Raw genomic sequence first — 15,019 nt, forward strand, 5'->3', positions numbered from 1 at the left:
TTGCTGTGGGCTCAGTTCCTCAGAACGGGTCTTCTCTGTTTTCCCTGGTGTTGGCTAGTTCTGGCGCATAGGACAGGCTAGCATATGGTAGATTACTGGTTTGGTGGAGAAATTTTGAACCCTGCACCAAATATGTGGGGTTTTGGCCCCTGGAGCTGAAAGAGTTAGTTTATTTTCTGGAACGTTAGTGTAGGAGATGTGTGCCTGGTTTGTTTGTCATATCTGGAGTGGCGCAAGTGAATGAATGAGACCTATCAGCACATGAATGATGTCATCTGAATCGCACACAATCGCATCCTGACAATGCACCATTTCTCTTTTAATAACTGGCAATCAATGGATGCAGAACATGTGGAAAAAAAATAGCACGACTAAAGGTGTGGGGATGCCATGATGGGAACTCAGCTGCCTCTCAGCATAAGTTCGGGAAGGGAAGGAAGCAATTGTGGCTGTTTAAGCCTCAGAAGGCTTGAGAACAAGAGAAAAAGAGATACTACTAGCCAAGTCATATACGTAAGCATTGCTTTTCTGTTCTAACCTAGTGACCCTAAAGCACTATATCCTGCTTGACTAATACAGCCTGGCTTGTTTTGGAAAGGCTGCCCATTGTTGCTACAAACATCTGCCGACTGCAGGGTGCCCAAAGGGAATAGCTCCACCAGTCATTCCAGTCTTTTTGGACTCCCTGAAAAAACAGTGCAAGAAAGAAAGATGCTAAAGGTAAGGCCTAGTTGCAGGGGAGGAAGGGGCACGGTCTGCAAAAGCAGTAGTATCATTTGAGGGCCTGACTGACTCTTGGAGGTGATTTCATGCTTTGGATCCATGCTAGAAAGGCAGCTCAAGGTGCTGTCAGTACTCTGTTACAAGATCAGAAAAGGAACAGTCCATGTCCCTCTGCATGTGATTCTTTTTTCCTTTAGCCTTCTCCTCTATGCTTGCCAGCTGTTTTGGGTTTGTAATAATACCTCAAGTGATAAGTGTAAGGGTCATGCACTGAACTGTCTACAATCACATTTTATACGATTAGTCAGGGTTTTTTTAAAAGCACCCTAATTATTACAGTCAAAACGGATTAAGCTATTGCTCTAATAGATTTTCAGTTCCTGTAAAATAGGCCACAGAAAATGACTTAGAGGAGGGGTGGGAGCGGAGGGAAGGCTCTTCCCTGCTGTCCCTTTTGCCTTGCACGCTTTTTTAAAACACCATGCAGTGTCAGTGGTATTAAAGGGTTCCCACTCAGGGCGTTATACGACTTCCCAGCAAAGTCAGAGGTCTCTGGTACTCAGGTCACCTTCTGGCCTGGACCGGTGTCTTTCTGAGGCACTGGTGCCCCCCACAACACACACCCGTGGGCATTTGACAGGGTGTTTGCAGGCAAGTTAAGGTAAAGTCCTTCTGATTGAGAATATTACTTGGGAGGGTGGCTGAGAGTCATTTGATGGGTTGTGGGTGGCTACATCATGGAAAATAATCCATGGCAAGTTGAGGTAGAGGAAAGCAATAATGCAATGGCATTATGCCTGAACTGCTCAGCACTGGGAAAACACTGGACAGGATTAATGCCGAAGAGGCTTCTGTTCTGCAGTAGGCAGAATATGAACGTTTGAAGCAGAGCAAGAGGAAATGGTAAAGCCTCTTACGGCAGGTTATACAGTTCATCTTTGTGTTGCCAGTGCCCTGCTCTGCTCTGACACACCGGGATTGCCATAGTAAGAGCTAGAGCCCTTTTTAGCATCCCAAGCTGCCGCTGTAGAAGTGCATCGCATCCTTGGTCTGCAGGCAGCTGGCTGCTGCCTGCACAGAGGGCCCTGCTCTGCAGCTGGCAAACCTCCCTTAGCGCACGCTTGGGGAGTCTGAACAAGGCACCCCCTGGTTTCCCTCGCTGATAAAACAAAGTGTGAGCAACACTGGTGTGAGCAATAATGAAAACGCTGAAAACTGAGGCAGCCATTAATAAAATGGATTTACACCGCTCAGTCCGTAGAGTTTTAGACAAACTGAGCACTCGGACTTCCCTGTGGAAATCAGTGATTGATGATAACGTTATTACTTACCTCTTCCATGCTCCCCATCTGCATGGGCTATGGTTGAATGCTGGCTTTCTCGAGCTGCAAATGGTCAAGGAAAGTCTAGCACTTTGCAGTTCCTGCGGTTAAAACCAGCAGAGTTCATGCTACGTGGGATTGTGATGTTACAGCAGGCCCGGCTCGCCCTCAGAGACAGAAGATCACGAGCTCTGGTTCTGGATGTGCTTCAGTTTTGTGCAAGCTCCCTTGGGACCAAGTCTGTCCGGAGCGGGCTGGCTGCGGTGCTGTGCCAGCAGGTGCTTTGCCAGCACCATCTCCGTGCTGCAGGAGCGCTCAGCTGCTGGTGGCCACTGGACAACCCGAATGCCTGAGGTCCCAAGCACTTGTGGTCATGTCTCTTCTTGGCAAGCTGCTTTGCAGCCCTATGGCTGAACCCTGCTCTTCTGGCCATCGGCCAGTTCAGGTAATTAACTCACCCCATCACTCAAATGGAAACAGCACTGCAGCCCCACAGAGTTTTCTGCTAAACAGTCGCTTGCTCTCCACTCCTCCAGTTGTGGCTACATTTCAATGGTGGGCAAATTGATTTCTGCATATATTTTGTATGGCAGGTTATTACAATTGCTCTTCAGGATCCTTTGGGATAAAAGGCTATTATAGAAATGAAAGCTCATTAACAATAAATATAAAGGGTCAAAACGCCCCATAAAAATGTATTAGAAACAGATTCTAGTTTGGAAATGTAAATATAGCATTTGGCAGAGTTCCGGACTGGCTAGTCTTGTGAGCAAGATGGCTTAATCCACTGGGAAGATGTGCGTATTTTTACAGCAGCAAGGAGAATTACTGTGTGAATTGCTGAGTTTTGGATCCCTGAAAAAACAACGCACCTCCCTCCACTCAAAAAAGAAAAAAGGCAAAACAAAAATCAGTTTTGGAGAAAGGGCTGTGATAAGGTAATTTCTTCTACCAAAAATGGAATATTTTGTAGTAATTTGGAGCATCCTTAGAAACTTACTTATAAATGTTTAAAAAATAAAAAATAAAAGTGAAGAGTACTTAAGCAGTGAAAAACCTCATATGTTATCAGAATCGTTTTGATAAAGTCATAAATGAAAGTGACATTGAACGTGGCTTTTTCCACTGAAAAAGAGACCCACCAACCTCCCCAGCACTTTTCCTTACAAGGACCTCGAGCAAACTACACCTGCCACACACAGAGCGGGGCCAACAGGCCCACATCACGCCAGTTTATGGATGCCCATGCCCTGCTCTCTGTGCACAGCTTATTCCTGGTGCCATTTTGTTTTACAAAGCCTCAGCTTTTATTGTAAAGTCACAATTGCTTCCATACTCTTACAGCAACAGAGGGCACCTAGGCCCTTTGCAAGGAGGATGCAAGCAAGCCCATAGGGCCGTGGTCTGGAGATACGGCCCGCTCCTTGCATCTAAGCGGCACAGCATTTTAAACACAGCCTCGCTAGCTGTTGAATGACCAAGGAAAATGCCTAAGGACACGTTGCAGCTTTGCACGGTCTCATATGAGTAGCACTTTGGTCTGATGCTGCAAGAACGGGTGTTCTTGCACCATTTTTCTGGAACCATTTTTCTCAATCTGATCCTAGGGCTGAAGGTCTAGAAGAGGAAAAAGGCATGAGAGAAGTGGGTTTATAATTTTTGCTGGGGAGATGGCAGTGTCAGCAGGCAAGGGGTGCCCGCGGGGCTCCGGTGACGCCATTCAGCACCAGCTGGTTTGGGTTCGAGCTCATGGAGGTGTCACACTCATTTAACCTTTGAAGATGTAGCACCCCCTCCTTGCTCCAAGTTATCCTTTGAGAAGACATTTCCCTGATCTTTTTGATCAATTGGCATAATCAGTAAGACTTTAAGGTGAATAATTAGCATGCCAAATACTTTGGCTCACACAAATGATATTAATCTGTGCACGTTCCACACCCGGGCAATTACCCCAGCTTGGAACTTGCACCGTTATCGGCTTACTGCTGTGTCTTGACCTTGCTTAAAAAAAGGACACTGAAGCGTCACAAAAAAGAGACTTGTCACTTTAACCTCTCCAAACTAAACAAACAAAGGTGTGTGTGTGTGGGGGGGGGGAATCTATTCTGTTTCTGATTCAGCACCGTGACTTTGTTGCTTTTCTCCTGCCACGTTCAATTTGGGCAGCACAGTGGTGACTGTCTATAAAAAAGGGATGACTGGCCCCCCTCTTCAGCCTTTTATTTCCAGGAATATTTTGGCATGTACACAAGGGAGAAGCTGTTGATTTTCACACAGAACCATACTAATAACGTGCCTGACGGAGGGAGAGAGAGCAAGGGCAGGACGGTATGGAAGGGAGGGGGAAACAAAACACTCAGGTCCCTACAGCAGCTGATTTTTAGCAGACATCAGTGGTTTCTTTTGTGAGAAGTTTATTGTGAGGCCCATTAAAAATGCAGCAAGACTGTGAGTGTTTGAGTGCTCCACCAGCATGACGGAAAAAGGTGGAGGATGGCCTCCTGTTTTGGAGGGAATATAAAAGGGCAGCTGGTTTGGCTGCTGACTGATAACTACTGATGTTCGTGTGTGGGTGCGGGTCTGTGTGCTGCATGCATGCACGTGTCTGTCCATCTGCACACACACACACACACGGACACACAGGAGCATGCCCCGCAAAACCCGCGCGCATCAAGATGGAGAAACGCTGGTGAACCACAAGCACATTTTAAAGAAAATAGCTCTTCCACTACTATTATTATTATTTTAAGGGATACATAGCCCTAATCTACCTGCTAGGACTAATTCTGATTCAGTGGGGGTTTACTGCTATTAAAATGCCATAGCTCTTAAGGCAATGGGCCTTATACTGCTTTTTTGTGGGCCCTATATATGGAGTTATTGCTACAGAGAGGAAAACCTGAAGGTCCCAGGTGAACACAGTGTTTCACTGCTACGGCCTCTGCAAACGCGCTGCTTTAAGAGAGCAGGAGGAAGGAACAGTAACTGTGCAGAGAGGAGACGTTACCTGCCCAAGCGTTGACAAGCTCCTCGATTTTGAGCGATTGCTGACTTTGCCTTGGACTGGGAGTAGAGCAAAGGCAAGAGCCTGAGTGGCAGATTGAGGCAGTTAGCAGTCCTGTCGCAGCTGAAATGTGGAGACGTTTTTCAAGCGATTAGCTCAGAGGTTTTGCAGATATCAAAAGGAAAGTGGAGGGAAACCCCCCCCCTTGCAAAGACTTGACGCACTGGGACCCCCCAGCCCAGGCCAGGCATGTTGAAACTCCAGACCCCTGGCCGCATCCAGCATGACCCCAGCAGTACCTTCGCCCTGCTGCAGAAATGCAACGGTTTTAACTTTTTTTTTTTAATTTTTTTTTGAAATCCTACAGAATAGAGGCTCTCTCCAACGGGACATAAAGCTGCGGCTTCTTGTATTTATGTCCTTATGGCCTTGTTAATGAACAGGGGTTAATAGGCTTGGTCCAAACATGCTCAACCTGAAGCAGACCAGAGGGACAGCAGTGCTGGGGGCATCTCTGCTCGCCTCCCTCCGCTCCCTCGGCAGCGGAGGCAAGATCCTGCTTTCTCTAAGGGTGCAACCAACGGGATTTCCCCAGGGAGTCTCCAAGAGGCTTTGTTTTCTCTAGTCCTTTTCTCTGTCAAATGGCAGTCAGTGCAGTGGTCAAGTACCATAAGGAGAAAATAAACTCTGCAGAAACAATAAGCCCCACGTTCCTGAGCTCACATGCTGTCTCTGGGCAAGCAGTGAAATGAAATGTCAGTTTAGAAAGCAATGAGTATCCAGGAATATCTTCCTTGGCCATCACCCTCCAGCACTGTCTAATGTTTCACCTGATTAAAATATACAGAACAATTTTCTGTAACAATTTGCCCTCATTTATTAAGATAAATAAGTGAATAGCACCGGATGAGATGGAGCCACCCGCTAATTAATTGGTTTGGAGTTGCAGGGAATTGTTTTAGCAGGTTACAGCCTAACGATGCATTGTTAACCATCAAGAGTATATAACACAGGTAATTCAGCACACAGTCCATCCTCAATTTGATGACACCTGTGCAATATAATTTCAGAAAACTCAGTCAAAAACATAAGGTAAAAAATTGGGAAACATTTCCCCCCACAGTAGTGCTGTGTCCCAAGCCCAGAGATGGCTGTCCCCAGGACTCACCCGGCTGCACTCCGGCCTTGTAACCAGCGCTCTGGCAGCGACAGTCCCAGCCCCAGCACCTTGCATGTGCCTGCCTCAGTCTCCCTAGGGCAAGGGACCAATGAACCATCTTGGGCTTAGGAAGGAGGATGAATTCCTGTTAGTAAAACACGCATGGAAGACTGAAACACTAGTAGAGACTGATGAGAGCTTTGTATCATGTTGGCGAATGCTTGTGTGGGGCAACAAGGAATGGCAGAATCAGAGGCTTATCATAGGCTATGAATCATAGGTTAGGAAGCATCACATAACCTACAGAGGAACAGCAAAGTCCTCCAAAAGTTAAGATCATATATAAGTTTCTGCACAAACATAGTGTAGAATAGAATAGATAAATAAAATATTTCCCTAAAACTGACTTCTCCTGGATGTTAAACCAGTCCATCATGAAGTTTTCCCTTTGTTTTCATAGATTCATCTACTTCAGACTGTTTTATTTATGTGTGAGGGCATGAGATCTTTTGCTAAGAGCACATGACAAGCAGCAGGTGGGATCCAGGCACAACAGGATGGAGGCAACAAGCTGTGAAAGGAGTATATGGGGCAACCACAGGCAAGTTTGTGCTGGATTATCACAGAAGGTTTGCACACTTGTGGGCAGCTTGTGCTCAGGGAGACCTCATGTTACCCAAAGACCAGCAGCAGAGGTGAGCCATGCCCAAGCCGTCACGTGCCACCTGCGCAGAGAGCAGTCTTGAAATAACATCACCGGCTCCTGGGGGGCACTGGTAGCTTTTCATCTCCCCGCTGGAAGTCAGGCTGCATACAGGAACTCCTCCGTACTTGCAGTAACTATTCACTTCACCTTTGTTCCATAGTTTATTTTATCCCTTCTGTCTGAGTGCAAGTGAAAAAGTCTTTATTAGAGATGTGTCACCGTCGGCTGAAAGGCAGCGCAGGGAGCGCTTGCAAAGCTCCTCTCTAGCTCCCATGGTGCAGACAGGCTGGAAGTGCTGCCTGTATCACGGAGTCATAGACCTGCCTGGAAAAGTGTGCAGGGGTGCGTGTGCATGCTCCTGGACCACCACCAAGGGATGAACTGCACTGCCTCATTGAACAAGCGTGCACGATCCAGCTGATTCAATCAATTCTCCCCCCTTCCCTTTAAAGGCTGTGTGTCTATGAAGAAAGTCACTGTAAACTGCTAAGACTGCACAGTCCTGTATTACCTAATTCAATCTCAAATCCCATCACGGGCTTCCCGTAATCGAGCCTTCAGGGAGAGCTGTGTAAACAAAGCCCACAGCCCCGTGGTGGAAGAAAGTCTGTTCAGAGAATATGAATGACAACTTCAGCTAAGTGTATTGAAATCTGCCTCTATCCTGCCACAGATAGTAACATTATTCCTGGAGGAGGTCTTTAAAAATTGACATAAGACAGTGAAACGCAGGAGAGCGGTGGTAGTGGAAAGTTTATGGGATAGAGAAAGAAGGAACACGATTGGAAAACAAGCAGGGCAGTATACAGAGCTTTACATTTCAGCAATAAATAATCCGGTGCTTGCTGACAAACGGACTTAGAAAAAATTATGGAGCAGAGACACAGTCTGAAAGCAGTGGCTGTCAGCAGAGCCCCCACGCCGAGAGCTGCAGCGCCTCTGGAAGGGGCAGGATTAGGCTCTCCCCAGGCAGGGAGAAAACTAACAATTATTAAAGTCGTGGCCCACAAAACAGACAATTTAAGAAACTGTGTCCTACCTGACTGCTTGCCTTTATTTTGACGCTGTTCAGGACTTTATTTCCTATGTCGTCTGGGCCCAGCTCTCAAGACTGAGCACTTAAACGGGGGAGACCCACTTGCACAGTTCAAGCTTTGAGCTTCCAATGATACAAGTGAGGCTACTGCACACCATAGCGCGTTGCCAGCCTACCCGAGGCTGTCCTGAATTTTATCCAGCGAGGAGAGACCTGCACAGCATTGAGGCTTTGCAGGCATTCAGCTCCGCTAGGTGCACGTGCCCGACGGCACAGCCACGGCAGAGCGGTCGCTAGCCGGGGCCTGGGCAGCTGAGCCTTTGGGGCAGTGGTCCGGGCCAGCTGTGTTTGCCCTTCACCGAAGGGCTGCCCTTGGCCATTTCTCTCTTCCTCTTGCCTCTATTCTGCCTTTAGAAAGGGGTTTGTCCTTTGTGCTCGTTGCCTTCAAAACTGGGCTTGCGTTAACCCGGTACAAATTGCCCACATCACAGATTCGAGGCAGGGATCGGAACGAAGAACGCATAGCGAGACCGAGAGATCGGTAACTCCGACCCGTGCCATCCGGGCGCGAGGAAGCGGATGTCTGGGCCTTGCCAGGAACGCTGGCATTTTCACAGCCTTTGGCGATGCGGCTCTTTACATCAGAAGGCTTGCTTGCCCCCATGAGAATACAGACATTGACATTTTAGCTTTTTTTATTTTTTTTAATTAGTGAACGGCAGTGGTGCTCTTCCTATTCGGACCTGCAAAGGCACAAGTTGTTCCTGCAGTGTGGACGGTGCGGTGCATTGGAGAGACACCAGCTTAGTGACTGGTGTGTATTTAAAATCAGATGACACAAATAAGCTCTTGAAGCACACTAAGACAGCAGCAAGGCTGCTTTTATCTGGGAGGTATCATCTGCTGTGAGTAATTCCACCGCTCACAGGAGCAAGAGCCTCTCTGTAATCACTTGTGCAGGGACTAAACAAGACAACCTAATTACTTTCAGAGAAAGCATTTTGCAGCACATAATTGGGTAGAAAGATGAGAGAAAGTTTGTTGTTGTGGGTAGGCTGCTGGTCTGGGATCTCTGATTACCTCTGCCTGTGAAGTATTTTGTGCAGGGGAGCTGCACGCTGTGAGAGATAAAAACCATCACGGCAATTTTACAGAAATTGTCTGATGCCACATTCGTTATTGTTTGCTGAAGGAACAACCTCTTGAGTTTAGGGGGAAGGGTAGGGGCTGGTGGTGGTGTGAGGAATTGTTGCTTATTGCTTTCCCGGGCTGCAGGACCCCTTTGCAGCGTGCTGGTATGAGCTCTGTGCATCCAGTGCAGTGCGGGTGGGCGCAGGAGGCCTGCGGCTGGCAGAGGGTCCGTCTCAGCCTCTTCAAGCGGCCGTAACGTATGTCAGCAGGCTGCGAGCAGGTGATATAAAATTCCAATTTGAATTCTCATCTCCAGACTGTTTGAAAACCATTAAATTCAGCTTCCACTGGAAAGAAGAGCATTGCAATTGAGATGAAATGGTTCTTCTGTGTTTTTCATTCTGCTTTTTTCTCCCTAGCTACTGAATGGTGTCATTTGCTTCAGTAGAAATCACTTCTATGCTGCCATCTCCTTGTTTCTAAAGTCTGTTCTTTATTGCCTTTTCCTGTATTAGGACTTTGTAATGACACAAGGAACACAAGGCAAATGGCATGTTTCAAAATGAAACGGACATCCTGCCAGTCACTGACTCCTTCAGACATGTGGAAATGAGAAAAAGCACAAATTCAGAATCTGTAGCTGATACAAAACACCTTTCCTGCAGGGTAAAGTGGCCCAGAGAGGTGTGGAGCATGTGAACGTGGGGGTGCCTGCTGAGCATCTTGCATGCTCTAGTCAAGGATTTCACCTAATGCTGGATTTAAAGGCAAAATTTTTTCCTTTTTTTGGATGAGGCATGACATAAGTCTTTGAGGCTGCAGTTTGTGGCCCTCATAGGTTGCCACTGATTACCAAGGGTCCTCTGCCCAGGCAGGCCGGCTGCTGCACTGCTTTAGTTTGGAGAGCTGGGGAGGGCTGGAGTCCCAGTGCTCTGCGCACAGTAAAAAGCCAAAGGAGAGGATATCTCTCAATGCATGGTCCTGTCCACTTAGACACCTAGCCTTGCTAGGAATGCCACCACCAGCCACAAGAACAAGTCTTGCCTCCATAACTGAAAATCACTTTCGAAAAAAAAAAAAAACTATTTCACATCAACTGGAAAGCCTGGCTGGAAAGAGAGTTAGTGAAGTCTAGGGAAGCTTTCATCACTGCTGTAAGACAATGAATGGTGAGGTGTGTTAATAGTTCACTGCTCAGGCTGCATGTTCCTCTGAGATAACAGGAGACATATAGGCATTATTGGATTAATCAGTGTAATGAGTCTGTACTATAAAAAGGACCAGGTACTATATAACTCAGAACAACCGTGAGCACCTGCTGACAAATGGCTCTGTTCAGAAATAAGAGGATGTTACTGTCTGATCCCCTTAATATAGGGCATGCCAAGACTATCAAATTTATTCCAAACTAATCCTACCTCAGAACTGTCAGAATGGTAAACGGGTGGGTGGTGAGTGCTGAGGCATGTAGACAGGAGCGAAGTGTTGGTGCCCAGGGCTCTTAGGAGACAGTTCATATACACAGCCCATCAGCTGGCTTTGTGCTTCTACTTTGTAATTTGAATGTAGTCCTGGGGAGTTTTCTTGCCCAGGTTGAAGGGCAAAGCCAACTGAGATTAGCAGTTTGCTGCCTTGCGGTTTGTAGAGAAACAGGCCAGATCATCTGAAACACTTGGCTCCCACTCTCCCACCCTTGTGGCTGCCTTGGGAAGATGTTCATTTCCACTTTTGAATATGGGATCGCTTTGGGTAGTTTTACTGGAACAGTAACTTGGAAGAAACAGCCCATAATAGTGGCATTCTTCACTTCCAGAAAACCCTCTAGGTTTCCAGGCTATTATCTCACAGCCCTTCAGAGGTCAGAAGCAGGTGTCAAGATTTTCAGAATAACTTAACATGCACGGTGAGGCCTGAATCTGCAGGGAAACTGAATTCTTTGGAAAATCCATCCCTGTAGCTCCATCAGAGCGGAAAGGGGAACATCTTTGCCTTGCGAGGAGCTATCGCTCACTCTCGCTGTGGAGGGCCCCTGCATCGGGGAGCGTTAGCATGGGGTAGGTTCTTGGACCTGTTGGAATCAACAGCAGCTCTCTCATTGACTGAAAAGCCTGTATTTTTACTTAAGTAACTTTCAGATATAGAATGACTATTTTAAGGTAATTTCAGGTGTTTCAGATGCTTTTCTCTGAATCCTGTATGATGCCAAGAAACTTTGCTTTAGGCATTAGAAATAAACAGCATCAAGGATATATTTTTAGCTTTCTAAAACATTTTTCAAACTGTTTTTGGTAACACATTTGCCACACACAATATTTACGACTGAGTAGAGTGGCTTAAGGGAATTTTCAGCTTGTTCTAGGAATAGTCGGAGTGATTTTCTCCAAGCTTCACCACTACCGAATAATATACTCATCTCAAATTACAAGGAGACAGTTTCTTGTCTCACCCTTGTATTGCTCTTCAAAGTTATCTGTCTAAACACAGGTACAATTCTCTGTATATACTAGAGAAACTAAGGACCATGCCAATTCATACCAATGGAAGATCTGGACGTCTGTTTTTTAATAATTCACACCACTGATTTTTTAGCTTGTCTGTATTCCTGCAATCACCTGCAGGTTTTGCAAATTACAATGTAAACTCAAATAGCTGCTTCACTGGACTGCACTGAGATCTGTTTTTCTCATACAGTTCTATTGTCTCTCTCCTTGAAGGTCTGTTTATGCCAGCTATAACTCTCTTCAATAGTCTCGTCCATTTTCTGCAATTTTCCTACTCAGGAGTTAAGCAAACTAGAAGAAAATGATTTAATTTAGTGAGGTGTAGAATAAAGAACAACTATTTCTATTACTCATCAACATATTTTATTCTCTGCTCTCAGCACCTACATTTTGTCAAAATATCGATGTGAGGTACCAGAGTAAACACTTTTATCCCACATTAATTGCACTAATGTTCAAGATTAAATCTCAGACATTCCAAAGATAAAGTATAATTACAGAAACCCTGATGAAGCCTGAAGTATGATACATTTCCTCTGACCTTGGTCTCTCAGCTATGGGAGACTATGGGAGTCTGACACTGAACTTCATCTCCCAGATGAAGCAGGCAACGTGGCCTTCTCTTCCTGAGCTCTGCTACCATGACAAACAGGGTGTCCAGACCCAGCCTTTGTATGTGAGGCCATCGTACTGGGAAAAAAATCCTTCTTCTTTTATTATGAACATCTCATTTTTTAGCCTGAAAGTTCCTAAAGCTTGTGATGAAGAACGTGTGTGTGGGGAGGAGGCGGTGGAGGGAAGTACAAAGTCGGAGGAGGATTTGAAAATGGAGGCTGTTTCTTTGACACTATCCTTTTCATATGATCATTTCCCTCTTTCCAGGCAGGGAAAGTTTAGCACTTCCACCCACCCCCAGAGCGGGTTTAGGAATGAGAGAAAGACTTTTTGCTGTTGCCTTTGTTCTGACTAGTTCTGCTGTGTGGAGACTGATATCAGTGTTAACGTCCCCCAGCTGTTAATCAAAATAATATACAGGATATTAAAGAGCATTTGTGCTGCTCTTAACTACAGGAGGCTCCAAACACACTTGGACTGCTGTCTCTCCCAATTAGACTCAGCTGCAGCTCCAGGCATGTTTCCATCCCAGCTTAGTCAACCGATGCAAAGGGGTGGCAGGGCCATGGTCTGTGCTGTGACCAGGGTGCAGGAGAGAAGTGGCGAAGGCATCTGTGCAGCATGAACGCCCTTGGTCGCCTTGATGGCTTGCCAAAGACAATAAGACAAAGGCAACTTTCCTGTGGCCTCAGAGCTAGGCAAAGACACTGGCTAGACGTGGCCTTGTCTATGGAGGCTATACTGCAGCCCATCGATACGTGGTGAAACCACTCCAAGAAAAGGCAGTAGGGGAGGGTTTTGCACATACTGCTACAATGATATTACATTTGGAGAGAAAAAGATATGTGCCTTTAATTCTTCAAATGGTATAGGTCAAGTTTAGATGTTCACTATAGATGACCAAATTCCTCCATCATGTGCAGCTGTGGAAATACCAGAAAGCCAGAAAAATGCAAAAAATAAACATGATTACTATTTGCACTGCAGTAGCAGCTGGGCCTGTTTCCTCTGATCCCAGACACGCATGCAGCCTCACCCGACAGAAGGGATGGAGGTAGGAGGACCTCTGCCCAACTTAGAGACCAGAGTGAAGGAGGCCCAGCAAATTTAAATGGCCTGGACATAGTTATGAACAGAGATGATATGTAGGAGAGAGGGGAACTGAATAGAAATCCCACCACTGAATCATAGTCCCAGGAGCGTGCTACTGCAAACACTGGGTACCAAAAACTAAACAGAAGGTCCATGGGTAACTCCAACCCCAGGCAGAGTCAAGCTGAGCTGACCCACAGAGTCCTAGCTTTGGCTTTTGGTGGCCTTGCAGGACAAGGGGACTTATTCTTTTCATAGTGAATGAGGTAGGTGTACAATATACCTATTTATTAAGGCAGTTTATGGCAAAAGCCTGCCATTCTTACACAAAACACAAATAATTTAACAGAGTCCCTTTCAAAATAAGTGCACAATGGGAAGCCCTGATCCTCAAAGCACTTGGCTGATATTTATAATCCAGACAAAGGATACACAGCCACTGTGCTTTTGTTTACAGATTAGATGTTCGCGCACCTTGCATAGGCTGCTAAATGTGGCTTTGAGGATAAGGCTGTAGTAAATTGTACCAGCCAGCAAAATACGAATTGCTGAGCATGGCTTTTCAAGATATTGAAACAGTAAATCTAGTAGCTAGGCTAGAAGAAAAGGAAATTACTATGAATGTGCAGTGTGGTAACATTCCTGGCAGTGTGAGATCCTCCAGTGGCAGTTTTCCTGACCTATCCTGTTTTCAGTTTGTGACACTCCCATGACATAACCATACAGATGTATTTGTCATCAGTGACTGACCTTTACTTTCCACTAGCACAATCCTTTCACATGCTTTCCTCCAAATCTTAGGCACTGCCACCGATACAGCTCTCAGAAGAGCCCACTAGATTCAGTTGCTCAGTTGTGTGGTGTGATACCTCTTTCATGAGATCCCAGGCCTGTGTGAATAATTGCTATGATTTTTAGATTTCTCATCTTTTTTTAAATTGTGCTTACCAAGTCATATTATTGCTGTATTGATGTGTACATTTTTTTTGTTTCCAACCAAACACATCCACAGTGAAGTGAGTCCACAGTGAAGCACTATCATACCTTATATTTATGCTGACTTTGCCAGGACTTTTAGGAAATATTTTAAGAGTAGCAATGAATGAGAAATTCCACTATTCTTATCTTCTTATTTCTCTGTCATATTTGCAGGCTTATACTGGAACATGCAGCTCATACTGGCAGAGTGTCCAATGCTCAATCCTGCCACCATTGTCATATCGTGCTTTATACCTATGTATGCCTAACTTTGTACATCCTCTTGCAATACATCTAATACACCCTAGAGCTGCATATTCTGTATTACATATTCACTACGTTTTATCGTATCTTTTGCACATTGGTGCAGACACGACTATATTTCTATTTTTAGTCCATCTTTAACAAGAATCTTATTTACCAAATTTTTAATGTGGTCTTTTCAAAGAAAACTGTCTCCATATTGTTCATTTTTTCACTCTTGAATTATGTATTTCTTGCCATTGTCTGTCTAAAGACTGCATCTCAATTTTAATGTAATCCTCATTTGTCTTTGATACTAGAAGATCACTCAATCCATTGTCAGTCTCTCATATAGTTTACCACCATTTTATACTCCTGTTCTGCAACATCCTCGCATCCTTTTCTCTGACCTTATCATCAGCATAAGGCATATCTTCATGTAACTTAATGTCTGTGACTTTAAATATCGCTCATTTCTTGATAATCCTTTTGTCCACCTTGTCCAGATT

This window comes from Struthio camelus, chromosome 13, assembly GCF_040807025.1.
Source record: "Struthio camelus isolate bStrCam1 chromosome 13, bStrCam1.hap1, whole genome shotgun sequence".
NCBI classification, from domain to species: Eukaryota; Metazoa; Chordata; class Aves; order Struthioniformes; family Struthionidae; genus Struthio; species Struthio camelus.